The 27,922-nt window shown below is 46.9% G+C and overlaps 1 protein-coding gene across 4 annotated transcripts in view; it reads right to left on the reverse strand.

The window, feature by feature from the left end:
• The window catches only part of NDST2 (N-deacetylase and N-sulfotransferase 2), a 271,555-nt gene that overhangs the window by 190,261 nt on the left and 53,372 nt on the right, over positions 1 to 27,922 (reverse strand). For all 4 annotated transcript variants that reach the window (XM_045023107.1, XM_045023115.1, XM_045023106.1 and 1 more), the window contains exon 2: positions 19,491 to 19,570. The gene's annotated coding sequence lies outside the window, so the exon portion shown is untranslated. The remainder of the gene's footprint in view (positions 1 to 19,490; positions 19,571 to 27,922) is intronic.

Raw genomic sequence — 27,922 nt, forward strand, 5'->3', positions numbered from 1 at the left:
CCTCCCGGCATGCCGCCCCAAGCACGCGCTTGGCGTACTGGGGCCTGGAGCTGCCCCTGCCAGCAGCAATTAAACCCAACTCAGTCTCCAGAGGCAATCTCTGAAAGGGTACCACTGTGCAACAGCACCACCCAGGCCACGGACAGCAGGCAGGGCAATTCTACAGACCTGACAACAGAGATGGAGCCAGGACCCAGCAGCCCCACTCCAGTTGTTTCTCTGAACAGCAGAACTACTAAGCAGTGTCATATGTGTCATTGCTTACCAGTGTGACTTTTGCCCTCCAAAATCTCTTATTCCATTTTCAACAGGTGGGTTTCATAGAATCATAGGACTGGAAGGGACCTTGAGAGGTCATCTAGTCCAGTCCCCTGCACTCGTGGCAGGACTTCAGATTATCTAGTTTACTCTCTTCATCATGAGAGCACGGGCAGCAGGAACGAAAAAGGATGAAGAAATCTGTGGAGTTGGTAGGGCAACAGACTGGGAGTCATGAGATCTGCCCACTGACCTACTGTGCAACATGGGCAAGATGGCAAACCTCTGTGCTTGAGTTTCAGTGTCTGAAAAATGGAGAGAATGCTGCTTACTCTTGGCAATGGCTCTGTAGCTCTAGGGCTGAAAGGGCACTGTAACACATAGCGTTATCTAAGGGATTGGTGGGGAAGTGAGTAAACACTAGCTATGATTCCAATTTAGAACTTCTTCAACACCACACTCAGTTATTAGATTAAAGGTTCTCCAGGTTTCTTCTCAGACAAAAGTTGAAAATTCATCAACTCTCTGAAGAAAAACATTATTTTCTATTCTGAAGGAATATTAATTCCTGAGGAAAATTAATATGGAAGCCATAAATATGGAGGTCTCACTTTCAGTGTATAAGTGAAATTTAAGTAATTTTGAACACAAGCTCAAGTCACTAGACAGTGCTAAGAGCATGGAACTATTTCAGGATTTCATATCAGCATAAATAAATCAGAGGCAATAGCACTCAGTGTGATCCCCACTCCCCAGCCACTCCACCCCCCCTCACAACCTCCAAAACTGCTTTGTTAACTGATTTTCCAGCCAAATGGTCACCTCAGGGTTTTAAATATCTGGAAATGAACCTGTCCCTGAAGATGAATAAAGTGATTTTGTTTAAATTTTATACCACTCTGCAGATAAGAAGATAGGACTTCAAACAGATGGCACATTTACCTCTATTCCTTTTTGGAAGAGCTAACAATAAAAATGAGTATTCTCCAATACATTCTAGACTACTTACAAGTTTTACCTGTAATGATCTCAGCTAGCATAAAAAAGAACTAGACAAAAATATGGAAAAACTTCCACTGACAAGGAACAAATAGATCATTTACAAAAATGCAGTGGTAAATTAAACTGGACAGACTAAGGTCTTTGGGGAAGGGACAGTGTCCACCTCCACGTTTGTAAAGTGTTTAGCACAAGGCCCCAACTAGAACCTCCATAAAGGGCCAGATGGATCTGCCCTGAGGCCAATGTCCATTATCTTTCCAGTCTTTTCTTTCTGGGCCCTCTAGGAGCTGAGATTACAATAGTCCCTTCTAGTTTTAGAATCTGTGAAAAAGCTAGCCATACTGCTGTCTGGCCAGGTCCACTGGAGGGTTCTTTTCAAAATGCCTCTTAGCATGCAGTATTCTGAAAGCACTGAACCCTAAGTACCACCTCCTGAAGAAGCATTCATGTGACTCTCTGGTCTTGAGCTGGCAGAACTAACTTCAACAGTTCCTTACCAGGCGCCTTTCAGGCTGGGACTCCTCACCCACCTTTAGCTCCAACACAGACTTTGAGCCCGCACTACTCAGTGAGAAATGCTTGCTCAGGAGAAGGATTCCTAGACAAATGTGTTGCCAATGCCTCTTACAGCAGGAGGTTCTGGAGAGGAGTTTTACAGAAGGCCTTGTACAAATGCCCTTTCCCAAGGCATAAATAACATTCACTGTTCAGTCCTTCTAAAGCAGGGAGCGCAAAGGTGCAAGAAGAAGATTTTTTTGTCCCATTATTTCAGCGGGATCTGTTTTGTTGGGTAATCCCCCTGGGAACCATAATAAACTTAAACAAAAAGCCAAAACAACAACAACAAACAGAGAAAGTTTCCTAAAATATTCATTTCAGTCAAAGTCACACATTAAAACTACTCTTGAGGTTTCTACACAAGACAGAAAAAGGGAGAGATAAGGTCTGCAGTGCACTGCCCAGCAGAAAGAAAGGAATTGAGTGACAGTTAAAAGATGTGGGGTATTTATACCTGTGGGCTGTGGAATCACACACCAAATTCCCTGAAAGTTGGCTGGGCCTGTAAGTCCTACAATGTGGGGCCAACACAAATTGCATATTATTTCTCACACGAAAAGGACTCAAAAAAAAAAAAAAGGAAGGACAGGCTGATGTGCTAATGCAAGTGGACCTAACAGGCCTCTACCATCAACCCAGGCTGACAGTCTCCAGAAGTTTTAACTCAACCTTTGTTTTTACCTGGCTGCCTCCCTTCATCAGGCATCATGAAGAAGGGAGTTGGTAAAGTGAACTGGGCTACTGACGGGATGACAGCTTTGCCAAGCTTTGATTGGAAGGTATAGGAGATCTGAATTTACGTGCACCCAGAGACTTGTTGAACGGGAGTAGGGTGACCAGATGTCCCGATTTTACAGGGACAGTCCCGATATTTGGGGCTTTGTCTTATATAGGTGCCAATTACCAGCCACCCCCTATCCCGATTTTTCACCCTTGCTCTCTGGTCATTCTAAACGGGAGAATGATACCTGTAGACCATTGCTGGCCTGCTTTGCTTCCTGTGGAGCTAAGATGTAGCTCCTACCTTGGAAATGGCAGTAGTATCTGCCTTGCTCTTCCTGGCAGAGAGCTACAGGGGCACTGTGGGATTCTGACCATGGCTGAGGCCTCTAGGTGCTACCATAATATAAAGAAACAACTACAAATGGGGTCCTGAGCTCTACCACCCACTTCAGCATGAAGGGCTAGTCCTGGTAGGAAAATATTTAAGAATATAACCAGACAACACAGGAAAGACTATTGTCACTGGCGGGAATGAGGGAATGACAATGAGTGAGAGAAAGCTGCCTGTAAAGAAACAGTGACATCATGCCCCTCTACTAGCAGGAATAGACAGGGCTAGAAGAAAGTGATCCCATTTGTCTGGGCTGGCACAAGAAAAGTGGAAATGAGTTTATAATTCACTCAACACTAGAACTTCACCCCCCAGGGCCTGGTGCAGAACAGACACTTTATGCTAGCCGTCTTCCTCCCTCGGTATGCTTTCAAACAAATCTCGGGATGGGGGGGTTGTGAATCTAATCAAAAGCTTGCACTCTTCCACTGCACCGTGTGTACAAGAGGGATGTATATGGAGATGGGTTAGGGTTAGAGTTAGGGAAAGGAAAGAGGGGAAACTGGAGTTCTCCACTAACAATGTTCCCAGTGTCTGATTTCTAATGCTAAAAGCTGCTTGCTATGGGGGGAGGTGGGTGGAAGAGGAAAACGATGAGATAAAGATATATTTCATGTTATTTCCTTCCAACAGGCTCAGCATCTCCTTCTACTGTGGACGTGTTTGTCAGGATTCAGTCATTTTTGTATCACAGCTTTCTGTGAATTACATTTTCAGCCTCCTGTGGGGCAGAACCACAAAAGAGCACATCGTTGGGTTACAGTTTGTCAGGTTTGCTGTTGAAGCATGCTCACAACTGGAGAAGTAGGCAATTTGTTGCCAACTAGGGTCCACATCTATTTCCTGTCTCTCCACAGTGCCGACCTTGCCAAAGTTTCAAATAATCTTATTAATAACTACAGGTTGAATGTTGTATAGAATGGCACCTTTGTTTCCTTCATCCACCTACACAGGTGTCCCACATGGATGTCCAGACCATCACCTCTGTGTCCCCTTCCCTCTCTCCCACCACTTCCCTCAGCACCTCTGCTTTTGCTCTTCAACCCCCTCACACACAGGTTACTTGAAAAAAACCTCACTGCTTCACATAAAAGCAGCTGTTTCTCTGTCAAAATACATAATGCTTGAAAATATGATGCCACCTCCCTCATTTTGCTGGTTTAAGCCATTGCTGTCACTATGGTAATTATCACAGCATCAAATATGTAGTTAGGAGTGCTTTACAAAAATACAAGAGTGTCAGAGGTAGAGACCAAAAAAAAAAGAGAGAATCAAGACAAAACTAGCTGGTTAGCATGGAAATATCAGAATCCGCAGGCTTTCAGTTTACACAAGCTCCAAGGGCAATGCTGCCATAGGCTAGGGCCAAAGATGAAGCTGCCAGCACACCATCAAGACCAAAGCCAGGCAGCCAGCAGCTGCAGCTCTCTGCCAGGTCTAAGTGCTGAAATCATTTGCTCTTTTTCCAGTGGGATTTCAAATGCAGAACTGAAAAGCCAACCGAGAAAAGCAATTCAGTATATCCCGGACCCCGAAATGTAAAGCCAGCCCAAGAGAGATAAGACAGAGAAATAACAGCTTTTGTTTCTTTAAGATTTAAAAATACTTAAAATAAGTGGGTCCCTTCCAGGCTATTCTGCTTATGTTTGAGTGTCAAAACATAGTAGCATATTCAATCACCTTCCCCTTCCTATCTGCCCCGCCTCCTCTTCCACATCACAAGCAAAGCCAGAGTCAATTATTCTCAGCTTCTCAAGCAAACAAAGATTAAAAATCCTAGGAAAACATCAGCCGTACATCTCGGCTGGACAGCTAACGAGTCATAGCTTTAGCAATGCAACAAGCAGAGTTGTCATTACCACTGCAAGACAGAGAACTAATCCAAGCCCTTTATAAATTGAGTAAGGAGCTCTCCCCTCCTTCCTCCCCTCAAAGCTCTCCCCATACAACATGCTGACTCAATTACAGCACACAGGAACCCCTAAGGGACAAACACAGCTTTCTGTTCACCTCCTTGAAGGCAGATACCCTCCCCCACTCCCACCCCCAACTTTGTGCTTTCCCAGAAACTCGTTTCACTCCACATTCTCTCTCTCTCTGCCCCTCATAACAATTGGTACACCCCTTCTGTATGTCCTGGGCTTTTTTCACTTGTGGTGGCCTGAAGAATTAGCAAGCACTGCATCTCAAACACCTTAGGTAAGACGCAGACTGTAGAAAAAGGTGTCCTGTGATGCCAGCGAAGTGAGGAGAAGAGGAAACACTCTCCATCAGGCCAGGAAGACACACCCCTCACCACAAGCAAAAATAAGGGGGGGGGGAGGGGGCAGTTTAAACAGAAGTTGAAGCCTTAAGTAAGATTTGTACTAGGAGTGAGTGGGGAGACATGTAACTGCAGAGGGTATTTATTCCAAAAGATTCCTCCTTGAAAATTACAGAGCCTAAAACTAAGGTTACATGTTTCCCACTATGGATGACAAATGACAAATGATAAAAACCAGGTGCCATTAGATGGAGGGGAGCCACAATGGAAACTGGAGAGATGCCTCACTTCCAGGTGCTGGACTGGCAGGCATTACTCCACTCTTTCCGGACTTAGCCCGAGGTACTCTGCATCTCCCCTCCTCCTCATGTTATCCATGCACAGCCAATTACTGGCTTTTTGCATTCAGACCCACCACCTGTGACTCACAAGAGAAAACACTACAAGAATCCTGTTTTAAAACTGATTTTATGCATGGATGATATTTAAGTCTACGGTTTTGTCACAGAGGTTGCAGAAGTCACAGAAGACCTCCGTGACTTCAGCCCTGGCGCCCCACAGCGGCAGGGGGCTATAAGGTACCCCCGTCACCTGAGGCAGTGGGCCCCCAAGCTCTCAGCCGCCATGGGCAGGTACCCCGCAGCTCCTTACCAGCTGCCGTGGCAGAGGGACCCCCACAGCTCTCCGGCCGCCGCCATGGGGTAGAGGGACCCCCCTGCAGCTCCCCATTACCACTGCGGTGGTGACAGGGGAACCTCCCGCAGCTCCCCTCTGCTGCTGGTGACAGGGGGACCCTGGAGCTCTGAGTCCCCATGGGTGTTGGGGGCCACAGAGCTCCTAGCCAACCCCACACTGCCCCGTCCCTTCCCATTTTATCATGGATATTTTTAGTAAAAGTTAGGGACAGGTCACGGGCTTCCGTGAATTTTTCTTTATTGCCATGACCTGTCAGTGACTTATGCTAAAAACATCCATGAAAAAATCTTAGCCCTAATGATATTCCGTTGACAGTCCAAAATCTGCCAGGATCAGATCCTTCCTTGCATGACAAGGCTGGCCGCTTTGGCGGGAGCTCTCTAAGGAGCTATTACCACCAGACACTAGAAGCAGATGTGCTTTTGATTTCTGATTTCCAAAATTAGAGATTACATGCTTTGGCACAGATTTACTCTGTGGGCCTGCAGGAGACAGCCTGAATGAATATGGAAGGGATGCATGAGGAGTGAATGATTGAAAGATTTGGAACTCTAAATTATCACCATGGCGAGGAGGAACAGAAGCAGTCACTAATTACAGAGGCCCAGAAGAAAGTAAGCGGGGGGATGGGGTCTATGTATTCCAACGTGACAGTGCCCATTCCCAGATGCCTCAGGGAAATGTACAAGAAAGCCCAAAGTGGGCAATTATGGAATAATCTGCTTCTAAGAGCAGTTTCTTTCTCAATGCCTCTGAGTTTGGCTCACGATCTGCTGCATGAGGGTTTACATCAGTGGTCTCAAACTCAAATGACCACAAGGGCCACATGAGGACTAGTGCATTGGCCCAACCGCCGCATCACTGACACCCCCCACTCGCTGCCCCTGACCCCGCCCCCACTCCACCCCTTCCATGAGGCCCCGCCCCTGCCCCGTCTCTTCTCCACCTCCTCCCCTGAGCATGCGGCTCCCTGCTCCTCCCCCTTCCCTCCTGGAAAGTGCTAAGCACCATCAACAGTGATGCACCTCACTCAAAGGACAAAACACGCACTTAGTTAGATTTACTTCTGTTAAGGCCCCCCCGCCCCCACACTGCACTGGGCTGCACCACCACTCCAACCCTGCTCTGCCTCTTCCAGGGGTGGCAGGTTTGTAGAAATTTTGGTGGTGCCCAGAACCTGCCCCCCACAAACTCCACCCCCACTTGCCTAAGGCTCTGGGAGGGAGTTTGGGTGGGGAAGGGGGTCTAGGGTGCAGGCTCTGTGATGGAGTTTGGGTGGGGGAGGGGGTCTGGGGTGCAGGCTCTGGGATGGAGTTTGGGTGCTGGGTGCAGGCTCCAGGCTGGGGCAGGGGATGGGGGGTGCAGGCTCGGGGATGGAGTTTGGGGATAGGAGGGGGTGCAGGGGTGAGGGCTGTGGGGCTAGGGATTTGGGGCATTGGAGAGGCTCAGGGCATTGGAGAGGCTCAGAACTAGGACAGAAGGGAAGGGGAAGGGCAGCCTGCCCTGGCCCTAGTGAAAGGGGGCACTAGGACCCTGAGGCAGCAGGTGATGCCGGAAGCCAGCAGGGTGGAGTGGAGTCAGCCTGAGCTGCAGGCTCCGCGGCAGTGAAGGGGCAGCAAGTGAGCCCAGGGGACACTCAGGGGAGACGCGTGGGGGTGGCAGGCGGGGCCAGGGGAGAGACCTGGCCCCAAACATTGGGGAGCAGCGAGCAGGGAGCTTAACTGCCACATAAAATAACTCGGGGGAGGCGGCGCGGGGAGTTTGGCGAGATGCAGAGAAGAGCTCCGTGGGCTGCGTGTTTGAGACCCCTGGTTTACATCCTCTCCAAACTTTGTAGTATTATGTTTATTTTTTTTTATCCTCTGTAATGTAACTGTGGATGTTTCTAGTATCCATATAAAATGTCCAGTACTTTTCTGGATCCTACCAAGATCTCGGCCTTAGTGGTATCTTGTGGCAATAAGTAGGCTAACTGTGTGTAGTGTAAAAGAGGGTTTCTTGTTAGTTTTAAATTTGCTGCCCTTCAGTCTAAGTGTCTGTTCCTTTGTTCTTGCACCAAAAGAGAATGTAAACAGGAGTTTCTGATTTACCTCCTGTGACGCATAACCAGAAAGGGTGAAGCATCATGCAGGATAAATGATCTAAATTCAACCCTTAAAGATATATTGGTAAAGGTTAACAATGTAGTCAAACAGTCCCTGTCTATGCTGTATTCTGTTAATTCAGAGATCAAAGGAACAACTTAACATTTAAATGCACTGTAAACATAGTGATATCACTGTATTCATCTCTCTTTGAAATGTATAGCAAATCATCTGTGAATGGTGGAAAACGGGCAATTGCCTTATGTTAATCTGTGTGAATAATTACCAGCGGTGCTTAGGAAATGAGCATCTATTGTTCACTGAGGGACTCCCAGCTGTCAAAGAAGGCCTGAAACTGTATAAAGAATGGCTTGGGTCCTGATCCTGTCATCTCAGATCTGCTTGAGGTTTCATGCAGGGAAGCCTACGCCACAAGGACTAAGATCCCAGTTCTGACTGGATCGCAGTGCCGTAACGAGGGCGAGGCGAGTGAGGCACTTGCCTTGAGCATGGAAAGCCGAGGGGCGCAGAAAAAGTCTTCCCTGCCAGAAGGAAAGCTGCGGTTCTCCCAGCTGCTGCCGCCTCTATGGCAACAAGAGACACTGGCTGGCAGAGGGCTGAGGGCGAGCAGCCGGCTGCAGCACCTCAGGAGGGGGAGGGGGAGGGGGAGGTGCACATGTGCTTCGCAGCTCTCCCCTCCCCCGGCACCCACCTGCAGGAGACGCTGAGGGGGCTTCCGGTGGGAGACAGGATCATCGGCAGTGGGCCTCACTCACCTGAGCAGCTGCTGGGGCTTCGGTGAGTGTTTGACCCTGTGATCCGCCCCCTGCCCCCCCAGCCACCACTCCTGCAAACTGGGCAAGGGGAAGCCCCATCCCCCACCCCCAGTGAGGCTATGGCAAGGGGCAGCAGGGGAGGAAAGCGGGGGGATGGGAGGGGTGCACATGTGATGGCAGTTCCCTCCCCCCCAGCACCCACCACCCCCTCCCATAGCCCATACTCCCTCTCCGGCCCCCAAACTCTGTCCCAGAGCCTGCACCCAGCCCTTCGCACTCCCTCCCAGAGCCTGCATCACTCCACCCATCCTGCACCCCACCCTGTGCCCACAGGGCCGGTGCAAGGATATTGCACCCTAGGAGAAACTTCCACCTTGTGCCCCCCCCACCCCACCCCTCCCCCTGGAGCATCATTTATTATAAACTTTCAAAAATGAATAATGTGGCATTGTTCATTAGAATTAATTCACGTTCGGCTTGAAAATGTATTAATTTAATTATTTAGTCTACATATTTAATGAAAATAAATGAATAACCTAACAGGGTGTGGGGCTGGCTGTGGGCAGGGGGTGCAGCAGGGGCTGGCTAGAGACAGGGGGTGTGGGACTAGCTGGCTTCGGGTAGGGGAGTGCGGCAGGGGCTGGCTGGAGACAGGAGAGTGCGGGGCTGGCTGGCTGGCTTCGGGCAGGGGGTGCAGCAGGGGCTGGCTGGAGACGGGGTGTGGGGCTGGCTGGAGACAGGGGTGCGGCAGGGGTTGGCTGGAGGCAGGGGGTGTGGGACTAGCTGGCTTCAGGCAGGGGGTGTGGGGCTGGCTGGAGGCAGGACAGGGGGTGCGGGGCTGGCTGGCTTTGGGCAGGGAGGTGCAGCAAGGGCTAGCTGGAGACAGGGGGTGTGGGGCTGGCTGGCTTCAGGCAGGGGGGTGCGGCAGGGGCTGGCTGGAGATGAGGTGTGGGGCTAGCTGGCTTCGGGCAGCAGGGTGCGGCAAGGGTTGGCTGGAGACAGGGGGTGTGGGGATGGCTGGAGGCAGGGCGGGGGGGTGGGGCTAACTGGCTTCAGGCAGGGGGTGCAGCAGGGGCTGGCTGGAGGCAGGGGGTGTGGGGCTGGCATGGGGGTTTCTGGCAGGAGAGGGAGAAGGTGAAAGGAGGCGAGTAGTGGGTGGGGGACTGACTAGGAGAGATGCAGCAAGCCAGCAGGGGGCTAGGGGGTGAAGAGGGGTGTGATGGGGGGGCTGAGCGGGGAGGGTCCTATTTTACTGCCGTGATGTGGTCACCCTATGCGTGCCGTTTCTCCCCACACACACCTTCCTTTTCGGCCCACGGCTGTTTCAGTGGGGGGGAGAGCGGCACTGGGGAAGGAGGGTTTGTTTCCGCAGGGCAGGCGGTGCTGGGGGGGGGGGGATTGTTTCCGCGGGGCCGGGTGTGTGTGTGTGCGCGCGTGTCCTTCGGGGGGGCTGGGCGGCGATGGGGGGGCACAATTTTATATTCTTGCCTCAGGCTCAAAAATAGCTAGTTACGGCTCTGCTGGATCGCCCTGAAATATAAACATTGGACTATAACCTATGGACTTTTTCTGAAAGAGCTCTTTGCATCTACAAAGCTCTCCATCTCTGCTATGAATCTGAATCTCAATGAATTGAACTCATGTCAGTATTTATACTGACCTTTTAACCAATGCGCTCTCACTTTTCCTTTTTAATAAATTTTAGTTTAGTTAATAAGAATTGACTGTGGCGTGTATTTCGGTAAGATCTGGAATATTCATTAACCTGGGAGGTAATGTGTCCGATCCTTTGAGATTGGTAGAACTTTTTTATATGATGAATAAGATTTTCATTAATCCTCATTATATTTGACTTGGGTGTCTAGGTGGAGGCCTGAGGCTGGGTTACTTTAAGGCAGGGGTGGGCAAACTTTTTGGCTGAGGGCCACATCTGGGAATAGAAATTGTATAGTGGGCCATGAATGCTCACCAAATTGGGGCTCTGGTTGGGGGGTGAGGGCTCCGGGGTGGGGCCAGAAATGAGGAGTTCAGGGTGTGGGAGGGGGCTCCAGGCTGGGGGGGGGTGCAGGCTCTGGCTGGGGGGTGTGGGTTCTGGGGTGGGGCTGGGGAGTTTGGGGTATAGGAGGGTGCTCTGGGCTGGGACCGAGGGGTTCAGAGGGCGGGAGGGAGATCAGGGCTGGGGTAAGGGTGTGGGAAGGGGTGCAGGCTCTGGCTGGGGGTGCAGGCTCTGGGGTGTGGCTGGGGATGAGAGGTTTGGGGTTGCAGGAGGGTGCTCCGGGCTGGGATTGAGGGGTTTGGAGGGCAGGAGGGGGATCAGGGCTGGGGCAGGGGGCTGAAAAGCTACACTAAAGCTTCCACTGGATTAGCTGTTTCAGTGGTAGCTTCAGTGGGGATTTTTTGGCAAAATGCCCTACTGCAGATGGAACCAAAGAGACATCCGTAAAACAAATTAGTTAGGTTTTTATCTCACTTTCTGTGATACTGGGTGTGCTGCACTGTGACACTTTCTTGGGGTATCCAGGATTGCGAGTCAACAGGTAACCCCCCGATTCAGTGAGAGAGAGAGAGATGCTTGTGCTTAACTATGTGTCAGCTTCCTGATACCACCAGCCTATTTATCACCGAAACAATCTCCTCAGGGACCTACCAGCCCTTACTTTGCCTTGCAGTTTAACAATAGGTGCAGCCCGACCCTCCTAAAGTGTTCCCATGCAGTATCCAGCCCTTAACTGCTGGACACTCACCGAAATTACCTGGGAAGCTGACCTTAAAGGAACAATACACACACCAGCTTGTTTGATTCAACTGAGGATGAGCTTCAATAGAACATCACAGCACTGAGGTATATTTATGTTGAAAACAATCATAATGCTAAGATTTAAGAGCTAGTGAGGAAGGATAACAATGGAAACAGAAAACAAAAAGTGTACCACGCTTCCTATAGTATAAACTTAACTTTAACAGGCTAATCCCTTGGCTAAAACAGTTTATCTCACCTAAAGCAATCTCCCAGCATCTCCAATCAACAGGGCTGGAATCCCTCTTTCATGAATGCAGAAAGCACTGTCCTTTTTGCTTTCCTCAGTGAAGGACAAAGAGATGTCCTTTTGCCTCCTCCTTATGTCCCCAAAGTTCACTGTTTTGTCCCCCATGGTTGATTCCCTGGTGTGCTGGCTCCATGTTGCTTTCACAGCCTCATGTTGATATTGTATGCATTGCTTCCATTGTGTTGGCTTACAATGCTTATTTTACATGTGAACTGAGGCAGATAGGAGAATACACATCCTTTGGTCAAAACCTGCTTGACAACCCTGCTTTGATTCAGACTTACAAAAAATATTTTCCAGTATATATACACAACTCCTCAAATATCATACGCATATACATCTCACAATTATTATGAGGATCATTATGACATAAGCTTTTATTAGAGACCTCACTTGACCCTCTTTGGATAAACACTATGAAAGCAATGTGTTAGGTGTAGTGAGTTTGTCAGGCCTGCCAGGAGTTACTATTACAGTGAACCCTTTGCCAGTTGACACTGAGGCTTTCTTAGGGTCTGTAATGGGGTTCACTCATCACAGTGGCACCTCCTGCTGGCTATCCTGGGGATTAGCTCTGCCAGCCAGTGCGCCCCCTTCTGGCGGTGCCTCTCCCACCACCTCCTCCGCCTGCAGACCCACCTCAGTCCAAGTACCAGAATGTCCTCTTCATGAATCAGCCTCCGGCTGAGTCACCATCCATATTTCCCCCTTCTGGGGTGGGTATCACTTTCCACCAGTCAAGCCACTCTCCCAGTGGTGACTGGGGTGGGAACCTTGGCCCTCTCACTGCTCTGGGTCCCAACCCAGGGACCCTATAGATAGCAGCCTCCTGTTGTGACTCTTAACTTCTCCCAATACTGCTCCATTTCCCTGGCCCACTTCCCCATGGCCCCAGCACCTTCTTCACCCTCACATCAGCTCCTTCAGCTGTCCTATCCCAGCAGCCAGCCAAGAGCTCTCTGTCGCTCTGCCAGTCCCTGCCAGCAGCTGCTCTGTCCAAGGTGCTACAGTTCCTTCAGCCTGTTAAGAACACAGTTCTCACTCCTTGAGCTCCCAGCAGCCACTAATGTGTTCTGCCCTGCAGCTCTTCTTATATGGGCCTGTGGGGCCCAGATTGGCTGCTCCCTGTAGCTCTTCTTTGATAGGCTGCGCGGGGCACAGCCATTCTAGGCTGCTTGGAGGACTCACCTCCACTGCTCCACTCTGGGGCAGGACATTGTAGTACCAGGAGGCCTTTGCTAATCCCTCCAGCTCATGTGGAATACTGTAACTGGCCCACTGCAATCCAGGCTGCCGGTGATGGTCCATGGCTTTAGGCTCCCCAAGGGAGCCCAAAGCAGCAGACCATCAGTCACTGTGGCCTCAATGAGCGGCAGTGGCTGTGGGCTCCTTTCCCTGCCCCATCACTGGCAAGCAGCCACAGGCTGCTGCCTGCCGGTGACGGAGAGCAGGGGTGGAGAGATGAGCCCTCAGTCAGCCGGCTGAGAGGAGCGAGTGGAGGGGCGGAGAGAAGTCCTGGGCCAGCGGGCCTAGAGGAGCACAGGGGAGGGGCCAGAGAGGAGAGAGGCCGCAGCATAAGTGAAGTGGAGCGCCAGGCCGGGCCAGCGGGGCCCTTGCAGAGCGTGGGCCTGCCGCCATTATAAACGCGGTACTGTCTGGGCTGGGCTGGGCGCCTCTCCCTGCCACGGCAGGTCCAGGGCTGAGGGAGAGGCATCTCTCCTCGCCGCAGCACTGAGTGCCCACATGGCGCTTAATAGGCTGCTGCGCAGCTTAGAGGGAACTTAGACTATGATATCTAGAAAGAAGCAAAAGGTTGTCTTTAGTCCATCCTTTGAATTCCAGTAGGAATGCCCACTGGAAGGGTTAATTTAAGGCCTGGCATTGATGCTTTTTTTTTTTTTCTGAACAATCCTACTCAGGATACTTGGGGTGTGTGGGGGGGAATTCAAGCAAATGGACATCATTTGTTGTAAAGATATAAAAAGTACATGACATACGCTTATTCTGGCTTCTTGGCCCTCTGAATAATCTCATGAGTTTAACTATGAGTTTGGTGAAGATGGGAAAAGGAGGAAGGATCTTATATCCAAGCACAGGGTAGAAAACAGCAGCTAATTATTACTTCCCTTGCCTTATAAATTATTATATGATATTCCAAACTGACAGAGACTCCTTGATGTACTTGCCCAAATTCATAGGTACAACTCCCAGAGAGATGCCCTTAAAAGGTAACCAAGCTACCACATGCGTTATAATCCAGATATAATTGTATGTTAGTTAAGTACTCAGTCATTGCCTGCAGGGGACTGAATTTTCTCCAAACACGCACACATTTTTAAAACAAGGCATCAATGAGACAAACAGAGTTAAGATGTTTCCAGTGTTGTAGCCACGTTGGTCCCAGGACATTAGAGAGACAAGGTGTGTGGACCAACTTCTGCTGACAAAAGAGACGAGCTTTCGAGCTACACCGAGCTCTTTTCAAGTGAACATTTATTTCCTTGGGCAGCTGACAATGATCTTCAGCTGCACAACATACTAGTGTAAATGAAACCCACCACATCCTACTGATTCCGTACTGCTTAAGGGCCAACAATTGCATTGGTTATCACCAAACCCAGCTCGCTGTTAGGGGATTTCATACATTTATAACCACAATGTTCAAAACCACCATGGGGACCTGGTTCCCCATTCTGCAACAGTGCATCCCAGTCACTTCAAATATCAAACTTGCTTGAACACAAAAAGGTGGATGGAAGCCTACTTTGGAGAAAATGAACAATTATACAAGAAAATAAAGGCAGTTACCAGCTAAGTAGATATTTGGAACCATAATGGGTCATTGCATGGGTGCCACTTGTGCTCCTTATACTTGGCTTACATCAACTGATTACTAGCTGCCTTGCTGACAAATTAGCACCTGTCAATGTACCCCATGATTCCTGTATGTCCTCAGAAAATCTGTAACATTGTCTAGTTGGCCCTAAACTTATGAAATACAGGCTCACTGATATTTCTTTGGTTTTGAATAAACAAGGTTTGATGGAACTTGACAATAATAAAGGAGTATCACAAACCTCCCCTCCTGCTCTAAGTGCAGGGCACTTTTCTTTGACCTTGCCTTCTCTAACAAAAACATAGCTGTTCTCCCCCAAGGTAGATGATGAGGGAACAAACATGTGACAAACAGTCACATTGTTTAATGCACTACTGGAAAGAGCTCAGGTACTATGGTGATGGGTACAGTGTGAGAATCTGTATAAAACAGAATAGAATGTAATAGAACATATGATTGCCTGAACCTTCGTGCTCCTGAGTAAGGGACTGCATGCACCATCTTGGTTAGCAAGGACAGCACCTCTTGGCACTTTTACACACCCCAAAACATATTCAGGCTTCTTCTTTGTGGGATTTCTCCCCTCCTTTCTCCAGTTAAAGGGAAACTCCTCTCCTAGACAATCCAGGGGAAACTGAATAGCAAATTCCATTAACTTGAACTCTGAGACTGTAACTCAGCTACTATGAGTCACTGACAGCTAGGAACAATCCCACCAGCTTTGGAGAAATGCCATACTCAATGCAGCAGCCGCCCCCTTCCACACCAGTCCACAAAAGCTAGCAAATCTGAAAGGAATCACAAGGATGCTACTGCTCGCTAGAGAGGGAGGGGCGACCCTACTGAAAGAATCCAAGCAAAAGAAGGGCCTGCTTCAGGCAAGCTTCTGAGCAGAAAAGCACTTTATGTTCAACGTCATTGTTTCTGAAACAGTCTGGCCTGTGCACTGTGACCTAGGTTTCTGGTTTGAAAAGGGGGCTTAGCAAGCTTTCTTGTAGAGAACTGTTATATAATTACCAAGCCTCACCCAACCACCTCTCTGGTATGTGGAAGAAGTAGTGTACTCTTGTGCATCCATCAGTGTATGTATTCTGGTGCCTTACTGGCAGAATTCACACTCTCAGCAACAGAGATCAATAGGTTCCCTCAACCCACCAACACACACTGGTCAAGAATGAAAGCACTAACAGGTAGATACTAAAGAGCAACAGCTGTCGGACATTAGCTTCTTTCCATCTCCAAAAATGATCTCCCTGAGTCACAAATGAAACATGGTTTGCAATAAGAAACTTTCCTGCTCCAGGCCCTAATGAAACCCTTCACTGGCTTCCTCTCCTGCATCCATTTCAAACTCTTCATCCTCCACTTCAGGGCCCTCTCCAATTCACTCTCCCTGAATCTCAGCTCTCATTTACCTCTCACCCACTCTGCCACACACTCCCTTTTCTCCTTAAAGCGAGGTTCTGAAAAGTGGCTAACTAAAAATAGCACCTGCATGACCAGCAGACCTGCTCCATGTGTGTATTCCAAGCCCTATCTGCTTGCTCCTGTTAGCTATGAAAATCCAACACAGCTAAGAGAGGGGCACTGAATTCCTTTCTTCTCACACACCAGACTTGCTTGCTGAGGTCTAGTCAGTTACACAGATCTCACTGAAGGCACAGTTGTTTTTTAATAATGGTGAGGAAGCATGATGAGAAAAGAAACCAGCTTGACTCTCTGATCTCAGGTTAACTCTGCAAGTTTAGAAAGGATATCTTTTCACTTGTCATCCAGGCACATCTGAGATGGAGTTAAGAAAGAATTAACATGGAATCACAGGTTCCCCTTTTTTTGCTGTCACTTTCAAGAGTACAACCACAAAAAGGTAAAGGTCCTCAATATCTTCCTCCCATTAGCACCTTTGTTCGCTCTTAGGTCCTGGTCTACACAAGGGAATTTAGAAAAGAAGTTCACACAGGCTCTACCACCAATTCACCCGCACTGGTTGAAGCCTCATAACATTTAGCTGACAGTGATGAAAATGCCAGAAGCTGCCACAGCAGTGCATGCACTAAAACTCCCAGCAGTTCTACCACCGGTACAGCTAAACCAATAGTAGCTCTGATGGGACATTTTCACCATTTTTTCCCTCTTATGAAGATTAGATCCAGGCCTTTTTTCAAGCCAACCCCTTACATACAGAACCACTGCCCCTACCTGTGCACCAATCACTCTTTGGTCCTCCAAATCCATTTTTGCAAACCCTTCTTTCATTGTCCCCCTCACAGCTGTTCCCCACATCCTCTAGAATGGAAACATTCCAACCACAAATGCCAAAAGTGCTTTAATTTGTTCCCTATTGTAAGAAATCTCTCTTTTGGGACTGTGACATATAGTTGTATCTACTTTACAAGTTACAAGTACTACAACATTTGGTTTAATGTTACTTTATGAGGGAACTGCAGGTTTTCTATTTAGGAAGCCTTCCTGGATTGGTGAGGGGAGGGGGGATTAAAGAATATTAAAATATCTGGTTCTACTAGGAATGTCTGTGCATGCACAAAGATATGAAGGGATTCTTTTTACAGCTAGCTCACACCATCCAAGACTTCAAAAGATATACTTTGAAGTTTAAAAAAAGACCTTTAAAGTGACTAAAGATGGAAAAGGAGATTTAAAAATGCTATGCAGCTGGATACTGAAGTCCATTAAATATTATTGTAAACTGGAATATACAATGGTTAACTGTACATTAGAGCACTGGTTTTCAAACTAGGGCCGCCGCTTGTTCAGGGAAAGCCCTTGGCAGGCTAGCCGGTTTGTTTACCTGCCGTGTCCACAGGTTCGGCCAATCGCGGCTCCCACTGGCCGCGGTTCGCCACTCCAGGCCAATGGGGGCTGCAGGAAGGATGGTCAGCACGTCCCTCGGCCCACACTGCTTCCTGCAGCCCCCATTGGCCTGGAGCAGCGAATCACAGCCAGTGGGAGCCACGATCGGCAGAATCTGCGGACGCGACAGGTAAGCAAACCGACCCAGCCTGCCAGGGGCTTTCCCTGAACAAGCAGCGGCCCTAGTTTGAGAACCACTGCATTAGAGAGAGGAATGATGCAACAGGTAAAATGTTAATAAGGCTTTCTGATATCTATATACAAACCTTTAGAAGTAGCAGGAACAAGCTACACATGACATCAGTTCAAGAGCTAAAAGAGTGGTCAGAGCACTGATTTTGAGAGCCAGATGGACCCACAGACAGACTGAGCTACAGTGAGAACAGCTTCTAAATATGCATGGAAAACCTCTACCAACCTGTAACTATTTAACAAAGTTTAACAACTCTACTATGAGATATTCATAACTGGCAACAGGGTCAGAATACATTTAAATACAGGTTTCTCATGTTTTAAAAAATGCATTTTACTAATAGCTTTACAGAAAACTATCATACTCAGAGTACTACAAGTTTTTTATTTAAAACTTTGGCTAAGAGGAAAAAAAGATCAAAGGCAATAATAAACCACAGTGACAGGTTTAAAGTTCAGTATACAACAACTCGTCAAGAACTAGAGGCAAAAGTTTCAGACTCCCTGGACTACACAGCACTTGCTTCCAATCGTAGAAGGTTCTGAGATATTGGACTTTACAATCACAATATTATTATGTAATGAAAAGTTATTTCAGGTAATTGTTTATACATTTCTAAAACAGTTATAATTTCTCTCCCCCTCCAAAACCTAAAGGCTCTAAGTGCACTCACGGCACTAAGACAGACTGGCAATTCAGGTGGAGGGATAGTACCAATGTTGGGGTTTTTTTTAAACTCAAACATTCAGAAAGCAGATTTTCTGTCAAGTATCAGGCACATATAGAACATGTGCTGGCATAAAGATTTCATCATCACTATTTTGGGATGATCTGCAACCATTACTTATGGCTTGGCCACTTGTGAGTAAAGCAGCCAGCCCAAACACATGCCAATACATTCTTTACACCACAGCACATCATATATTCACTTTCATCCGGTTTTCTCTAAAGCACTGATAGTATTCCTCATATATGCATTTTGTCTGTGTGCAGCCAAGGCACAATCCTGTTTCACAATTATAGAATACCGTCGTGATTTCAAACTTCTCGTTAGGATTAGTCCCTGCTCTGGTTTAACCTAATTATTTTCAAAAAAATCTGTTGGAAAAACACTCTTCCACAGCAGCTCTACCCATCCCTCTGGTACCTCCCAATATTTCCTTGCCTGGAATGGATACTTTACAGAAATCACAGCTCAGGAACTACCAGCGGCACCTTCTGCTAACACAACAATGGGAGTGTCCCTCAGCTCCCACCTCATGCCTGTCCCCCTTCCCCGCCCCCCCCCCATCCCTTCACAAAAGCATATTACCTCTTTTCCTCTCAAGTAAAGCCATAAATATGTCTGCTTTGCTCAGACAGCACCCAACTTCACACAGGTAAGCAGGTTTATGCTTTGAAGCGCTCACCTCAGCCACACCCTGCAGTGATGGTCTTTGGTCAACAACTGTACAAATACCAGCAAGTTAGTATTGTAATTAATACTCATTTTCAGGTGAAAGCAATTTTTGTTGCCCTAAATCCAGCCTTCCTGCCCAACATGTGAGAAGAGAAGCATGCTTACTTTTCAGTTTCCCTCTTCTGCAGTGCTGCAAAATGCCATGCCATCCACACTGAACCAAAATTTAACAGCACTTTGATGGTCGACACTTAAGATTTTATGAGCTGGTAGATTAGATTCTCTCCACTGAGAGTTTAGTTACAGTTAAAGGTGACAGGTATGGCAAGTCTAAATTTATTAGTCCCTTGGAATGTAAATCTACATCAAAGAGGATGGAAGTTAAGCTCTTACCTTTTCAGCAGCACCTTTGTTCAGCAGCCAGCACACAGAGCAAAAACCGACAATGCTTGGCTTGCAATCACTCCCTGCAGCTGGAAAGAAAGGAAAACGGGTCTGGATTAGAGACTTGCAGAAGAGGAAGATCAGAGCATAAATAGGATGCTTCATTTAATAGGAGTTTCAAGATAATCGCAGACAATGTTCTGAGAACACTCACTTTTGGGGGCGGGGTGGAGTTCCCAAACAGGACTGAAATAGCCAACAAGGCGCTGCACATCTGATTGTTCCTGGATGGGAGCCACTAAGTGCAGGTAAAGGCAATAACAACATGTAACACAGGGCATGCACCATTTCAAAATAAAACCAGGGAAGGGAATGAAAAAAACAGAGGGGTGTCTGGCTTGCCATGGTCTTTCCAGATCTGAAAGTCAAAGTCCAGAGGCCTCTTCATATGAAGGTCACAATCCTGAGAACTCTGAAGTACATTTCACAGAGACACCTTTCTTCCGAATGTAGAGTAAACTGAGGCCCATTGGTTCATATGTCACAGCATTCTCTCTATCACAGAGCTCAGACTGCGGCTATAGGTCCTTACGTAGACAGTCTCTATGTATAGAAATGCAATGTACTACTAGAAACCAATTCTGTATTAATGCTGTTTGAAGTGTGAGGTACAGATTTGCTAGTCTTACATAGGAAAACCCCAGAACTGGGACTTTTCCCAAATTCTTTGCATAATCTCCTCAAATTAATACCAGGGCTGCCTGAAAGTCAATGCCAGTCAGCCAGCCAATGATAACTTTTCCTTTCATAAGCCTGTAGCCAGCGATTCATGTAACTGTTCCACACAGAGCTCAGACTGGACTCTCCATCACAACCCTCATTTATCACAAGAGACAGTCAGTCATCTGTCAGTTTGCCCAGGAAAGCTGCAGCTCACTCTGCCTGGCAACATTAACACATTTCACCACATCCCTTATCACACAAGCCAAACACAGGAGTTCAGGGCCACCCTACCTTCTCTCAGCAGCAGATACACTGACCTTTTGGCTGCAATTTTGCCACATGCTTTGGGTCATTAAAGAAAAAAAAACATCTCCCACATCTCCTATTGTTTTAAAAAGTTTTGCTATTATTCAGCTTGTCCAGTCCGGGGGTTCTCAAATTTTTTGGTGCCCTCAGAGTGCGGTCATCAACTCTTGCTGGTGGCCACGCTGATAATTTTTCCTAAAGTACTTCATTAACTTTAAGAAAAACAAATAAATATGCACATTATACGTGTCCACATCATCATAATTTATTTATGTAGGGTTTTTTTCAGACTCAATAGTAAAAATAATTTACAGTTGTCTATTCTTTCCTGGACCGAACCAGAATAGAAACACAAATAAGGCACTTTGCATGTTCTTGTCTTTTGTTGTTGTTTCTTTTGCTTTTTTGGTTGCGCTCCCCCCGCCCCAACAATCCACCTCCAAGACTTGCTAGCTTGTAAGTCTTCTGCTGTGAAAAGTGATATTTGAATATTTGTTAATATCACTTTTCACAGCAGACTTACTCAGCCCCAGCAATCCCTGAGACAAATTAAGCCCTGGATGTGGAGTTGGGCAGGGAGGCAGCGGGGCCCAGGGACGATGGCATGGGTGGTGAGCCTGGGGCCAGAGCCTGGAACCAGAGCCTGCCACTGCATGGACAGAGCCAAAAGCCTCATGGCCAAAGCCTGCCTCCCCTAACCCCAGGAAAGTAGGTAATTCACCAGTTGCCTGCACCTCCAGCGTTTGTGTCTCTGGAGGGAGGGAGGGCCCAACCGCTGCTGGCAGCCCTACAAGTGGGACCATTGCTTTGCATCCCCCCCCCATCACAGACCAGATGGCTGTGGCTGCAAGAAAAGGGGTGGCCGCATTTGAGAAACACTGGTCTAGTCACTTGCAGGTTTCCACAGTTGGACCATGTCAATGCTACCACTTACGTTGGCAAAATTTATGTCACTCAGAGGTGTGAAAAAAAAACACATACACCCCGAGTGACATATGTTTCACCAGCATAGCACTGTGCACGCTACCACCTATGTCAGTGGCCGAGCTTCTCCCACCGCCATAGCTACCACCGCTCGTTGGGGTGGTTTAATTAGGTCAATGGGAGAGCTCTCTTCTGTCGGCACAGAGCGTCTACACCAGAGATCTTACAGCGGCACAGCTGCGTCGGTACAGCTGTTCCCGCTGTAAGCACTCTAGTTTAGACATAGCCTCAGACAAGTCTAACACATATGGCAGCCAACAGCATGGGACCTCCCTTCACAGCATTTCCACAATACACAGCTCCAAAAAGAGAAACAGTGAACCAGAGGTTACTGCATTAAATGGCTTTCTGGCACTGGGCCACTTTCACAAACTTGGGCAAGAGCTTGTGGGTAGCACCAGCGGATGATATTAGGAGATTAAAAAGACAATGCTCAGGGAAGTCAGCCCAGAAGTCTATTCACTTTCCCTCTCCCGCCCCGTATATCTATTTACAAAGTATCCGAAGAAGTGGGTATTCTCCCACGAAAGCTCATGCTCCAAAACGTCTGTTAGTCTATAAGGTGCCACAGGACTCTTTGCTGCTTTTAAAGTAAATGTGATTTAACAAGCTCTTTATTTTCCAATCAAATCTTTCAAAAGAAAGATAGACTCCCACAGGGCTGGGTCCAAAAGTAACTGGTCAGCAGATCAGTCAAATATTGTCAAAAAATATAATAAATGGTGAAATATTTTAAAGTGCAGATTTACTAGAACAGTAACAACAGTAACAAAAAAGAATAAGACCTTCTGGTTTCTAATAGGCTTAGCTTTGGACAGCTACTTATGCTTAATTACAAAACCAAGGTGTTTAGCTGAGTTACTTTAACTCAGAAAAATGTGTAACACAATAAAATTAAGGTCTCAGAAATGAAAGACTCACCGCTGTCTACCTCAGGGCAATCTTGCTGGAATACCTGACAATATTTGACTTTAGTCAAATAATAGGCGGTCAGTTGATCAGTCAATTGACATTATTTGCCCAGTCAATTAACTAGTTTGCCAAACCTAATCTCAGGTTAGGATCTATGTTCCCTCTAAACTGCACGGTTGGGCAGCCACCCAGGAGAGATGCAAGTGTCATGCAGTTGATTAGCATCGGGCAGTGTGTGTTCAGGTGCCCCTCCTCCCTGCTGCTTTGCAGACACATTGCTCCTGCCGCTGCTCCCAGGACCCTCCTGCTGACTGTGCAGAGCAGGGGTGGGGAGGGTGCTGTCAGGGTGCCCCCTCCCCCTACACCCCATCTCCACAGAGCAGGGGAGAGGGGACAGCCTGGCTCTGCACTCAGAGCTACTGCAGTCTGAGGTCTGAATGACTCAAGCCTCCAGGCAGCTAGTGCCTTTCTTAAAGAGACAGCGCACAATCTCTGAGACTTCCCCAGAAGCCAGCTCACCCAGTCTGTCTATCTGTCTGTCTGTCTGTCTCTCTCTCTCTCTCTCACACACACACACACACACTCTCCCTGCTGCCCAGGTACCTCATCTCTGCAGAGCGGGGGAGGGGAGACAGGGCTCAGGACAGAGCAGGAGAGCGTTCAGTGAGTGCCTTAAAGAGACAGCACATGGTGTCTCAAAAACTTTCCCAGTAGCCAGCACACACTGTCTGTGTCGCATACATGCATTGTCTCAGTGTTGAACACACGCGCGCACACACACACACTGTGTCTCACACACACTGTCTCTTTCACACTCACCTCCCAACACATACTTGTATTATTGTTGTTGTTACTTCTTGGTACGTCCTGCAATGCACATATATTCCTCTGTAGTTTTATTCTTTCAAAGTGTGTTATTTTAGTGTTTTAACTGGTCCATGCATTTCATAATTTTTATTTCTCTTACACTTAAATTTAATTATTTGAGTAGTGAGTTCTAAAATGCCTAACATGTCCTGGCTGGAGTAATTATCCCTATGGTAACCTTTTAAAATATATATATCTATCATATCTAGGTTTTTTGTTTCTACTGGTGACGCGCATCCGCACATACCTCGGTGCACATAACAAAATTTATTCTGCACATGGATGAAAAAAATTAGAGGGAACATTGGTTAAGATCTGAACATTTTCCCCTTCCCTCTATTTCCATTATCTCCCTGGACCAGGGCTTTGGAGCAGAGCCCAGAGCTGGAGCGCGGACCAGTAGGTTTTATGCCCGGAGCAGAGCGGAGCAATTCAAAAATTTGATTGCTCCAAATCCCTACCCTGGACCCAAACATCATGATGGATAAGCAATAATGTAGATTCACTAGAGAGGGAACGGGTGAGAGGCAGAAAGAAATAGTTAAAAAGGAAGGAGACCAGCATGCCTTGATGTATCTCAGAAGCATAGAAATTAAGAGATGAAAGAGACCTATTAAATCATCTGATTTATCCCCATGCAAAAGCTGGGTCTTTGGCTTTAGGATACATCTTGAGTGCTTTGTCCAGTCTAGTTTTAAATTTCTTTATCCAACTCTTCCTTTGGGGAGACTATCCCAAAAATTTAATAATTTCCAGGATCTCATTCCACTGTTCCCGGTTATGCCTCTTAGTACAAAGCTGAATTAATTCATTTCCATCTTTCAAGAGTACTCCCCTCAAATATTTGCAGATTATCACTTTTGTCCACTACATGCTTTTTGTTAGCCAATCTACCCATATTTACAATGGCTTCTTTGTTTGCATCATTCCTTTCCGTCTTTAATCATTTGTCACTCCCTCCAATTTGTTTACATGTGTCTAGTACTTGGTCCTCGACCCTACTGCAAGTTAAGGCTATGTCCACACTGGCACTTTCGTCCCTAAAACTTTTGTGGCTCAGGGGTGTGAAAAAACACCCCGCTGAACGACAAAAGTTTTAGCAACAAAAAGCACTGGTGTGGACAGTGCTTCGCCGGTGGGAGCCATGCTCCCAGCAATGAAGCTACCGTCCCTCATTGAGGGTGGTTTTATTTTGTCACCAGGAGAGCTCTCTCCCGGCAATAAAGAGCAGCCACACAGCGTACCTTACAACAGCACAGCTGCACTGGCATAGCCACGCCACTGTAAGATGCACTGTGTACACATAGCCTAAGTCTCAGACTTACCAAGTGAGGGACTATGACCTCACTTTTCTAGAATACATGCAGCTAGGGTGACCAGATAGCAAATGTTAAAAATCGGGACAGGGGATGGGGAGTAATAGGAGCCTATATAAGAAAAAGGCCCAAAAATCAGGACTGTCTCTATAAAATTGGGACATCTGGTCACCCTACATGCAGCCCAAAGTCATATTGGCTTGTTTTTTGCTGCCATACTGCACTTGCAAGCATATTGATCTGCTGCCTGTTCTCACTCCGAGATCTCTTTCAGCATTACTGCTTACCAAGTGTGTCTTTCCCATTAAATATCAGCATTTCTGGTTATTTTGCTTCAATGTACTAGTGTCTGTCTGGGTAAAGAAGTATTTTATTTTGATATTTCCTATCCACATTTCTAAGCTCTTGTGTGCTATTTCTCTGGCCTCACTGGGTTTGCTTCACAAACCACTCACACCACTCACTCTCTCAGTTTTGCATCACTTGCAAATTTCATTAAAAATCCAGATCTTTCATAAATCTAAAACCAACCTCTGTAACATCCCACAAGACAATGCCTCCATAAAATTCTGTACAATTCTGTTCAGTACTACTGATAGTCATGTGCGTGTTTACCACTGAGCACCTGTTGAGGCCTTGTGACCTATTCTTTTCCTTTATGCAAAACCAGGATCACAATGGATAAGCTTGACACACCCAGATTTTCCACTCTGAAGAGCCATTTGGGTACGTGACAGAGAACCTGTCGGTCTTAATATATTTATTAATTATGTGGAAGAGGGAATGAATCGGGAAGTAACATTTTGGAAGACAAAATTATTAGTTAACTTAGTCAAGTCTAGAGAAGACTGAAGAATTTTAGGAGGTCCTAACAAAGGGAAGCAACTGGGCAGCTTGGTGGCAGATGAATACTGACAATAGCAAGGAAATGCACATTGGAAAGAAGAGCCTAGTGATGTGTTCTAAATGAAATGTAAGCACTCCAGAAATACTCATGCTGTATAGGTGTCACTGCAAACAGCTTATTGAAATCATTTACTTAATTATTTCAGCAGTAGTCAAAAAGCAAACAAGACGTCAGGAAGAGGAAATACTGAAATTACACCAATTAATACTACGCCTTCATCTCAAATTGTGTCAGTTTTGGTCACCCCTTTGAAACAGTATATAGCAAAAAAAAGAAAGAAAAGTGATAAAGAGCAATGAACATTTTTAGAAGAATGGAAACACTTGCATGTGAAGAGAAATTACAGAGATTAGGACTCATTTAGAGAAGGAGATTAATAAAGCCAGATAAAATAATGAAAGGTATAGCGAAAGTAAACTGAATGTTCTTATTTATTCTCGCTAATAACAGGACACCCAATGAAATTAAAAGTCAACACATTTAAAGCAGAAGAAAGGAATCAGGGAAAATGATGCATAGCTTATGGAATTCACTGCCATAAAATATTAAGGCAATATTTTAGAACTCAAAACAAGGATTCGGTTTTTATCTGACTAATAAGACTATCCTCCACAGTTACAGTTATTAGGATGAACACTTATTAGAATAACAGACTTTATGTTCCAGAATATAAACAAGAAAGTTGGTTGTCTTGGATTAGGAAGATGCTTCCCCCATTGACTTTCAGTGGGATGTGTACCCTTAAGTCATTTAGGAGCTTTTGAAAGTCCCATCCACATTTACATAATTGTCCATTATGGAGATTGTACCTTTTCCTCCAAAATATCTGATCACTGGCCACTGTCAGAGACAGGATGCTGAACTGGGCCTGTGGTCCAGTTCTTATTTTCCTATTCCATTTTTTGTGGGGGGTTTAAAAAAAAATTATTTTACCATAACTGCAATTTAGGACTCAAACACAATAGAAAAAGATGCTGAATTTCACAAGAACAAGCAAAGAATGGCGAGGTCAAAGAACTAAAGTGGTGGTTCAAAAGATGGAAATTATTCACAGATGTATTTGCATGCCTATATATGGGTTCTGCAAGCCACTGAGCAATAAATACATCAGGACCAAAAAAGCCAATGGGGATGAACAAGAAGGCATAGAATGTGATTGATTTTACAGCATATAAGAAAGAGTTATTACACCACTTTTGTGACAGCAGCACTGTCAGTGGTGCCAACAGGCTCCAGTCAAGATCAGAATCTCAATATGCTAGGCATTCTATACAGACACAGTAAGAGACAGTCCCTGTCCCAAATAGATTGCAATCTAATTACAGAAAACAGACAAGTGTGAAAAAGGAAGTACTATCCCCATTTTACAAAAAAGGAATGAGGCCTCCACAGAATAAATAACTTGCCCAAGTTCACATAGGAAGTCTGTGGCATTGTCAAAATTTCATCCAAATTTTTGGATTCCCATTCCACTGATTTAACCGTAAGATCATCCGTCCACTCAGCTTCTTTAAACCTAGATGACACAGCAGTAAAAATCCCTGTGCACCTCTAACAGGATCGGCACCTGCCTCTCGTGAGCACCCACCTTCTCTGGCCAATGATGCCTGCAATCTCTCAGTTCTTTTCAGCAGGGTGGCACTCACCTCTCACAAGCTCCCCCTTCCAGTCAATGGATCTCTTGGTGGATCTTCAGCGACTCAGTCCTCTGGCCAAGCTGCCTACACTGTTCCCCCCTTTCAGGGTACACTGTCCAACCTGGCCTATCTCAAAGCCCTCAATAATGTCCGTAGCACTCCCCTGGCTCTGGTCCTCAGACTGACCAACAGGGCCTATCTCAGTACCCTAGTTGGCCAGCTTACGTGTGAATGTAAGCAGAAGCCATGTGCCACATCCCTTTAACTAACTGTGCTTCCCTGGGCCACTGCCCCGTAGCCTGTCTTAAGTGAGTCCTGGCAGCCAGCCAGAAGTTGTTCACTCACTTCCCTGGTCCCTGCCAGCAACTTCCTGCTTTAGCCCTTGCAGCCAGCCAGGAGCACCTCTTGCTTCCCCAGTCCCTGCTAGCAGACTAATCTATCCAGGCCCTTTCAGCTCCTGTAGCCAGCAAGGAGCACCTCTTGCTCCTCTGGTCCCTGCAAGCAGACTGCACTCACTCTAGCCCTGCAGCTCCTTTTATATGAGCCTGCTGGACCCTCATTGGCTGCTCCCTGCAGCCACTCTAACCTACTTGGAGGATCTCTCCACTGCTCCTCTCCTGGGATGGATGTGGCAGGCCCCTGAGGCCTCCAAGCAGGGGGCCTTTGGGCTTCATCTACTCCATCATACCCCCATGTACACTAAAGCTGATTCCATAAGTAGCATTGGTGATGAGAAACAGGAAACAATTCTCCTAGCCTACGCAAGGACTAAATACCCTTTTACTGCTG

The sequence above is a fragment of the Mauremys mutica genome, chromosome 7 (assembly GCF_020497125.1).
Source record: "Mauremys mutica isolate MM-2020 ecotype Southern chromosome 7, ASM2049712v1, whole genome shotgun sequence".
Lineage (NCBI taxonomy): Eukaryota > Metazoa > Chordata > Testudines > Geoemydidae > Mauremys > Mauremys mutica.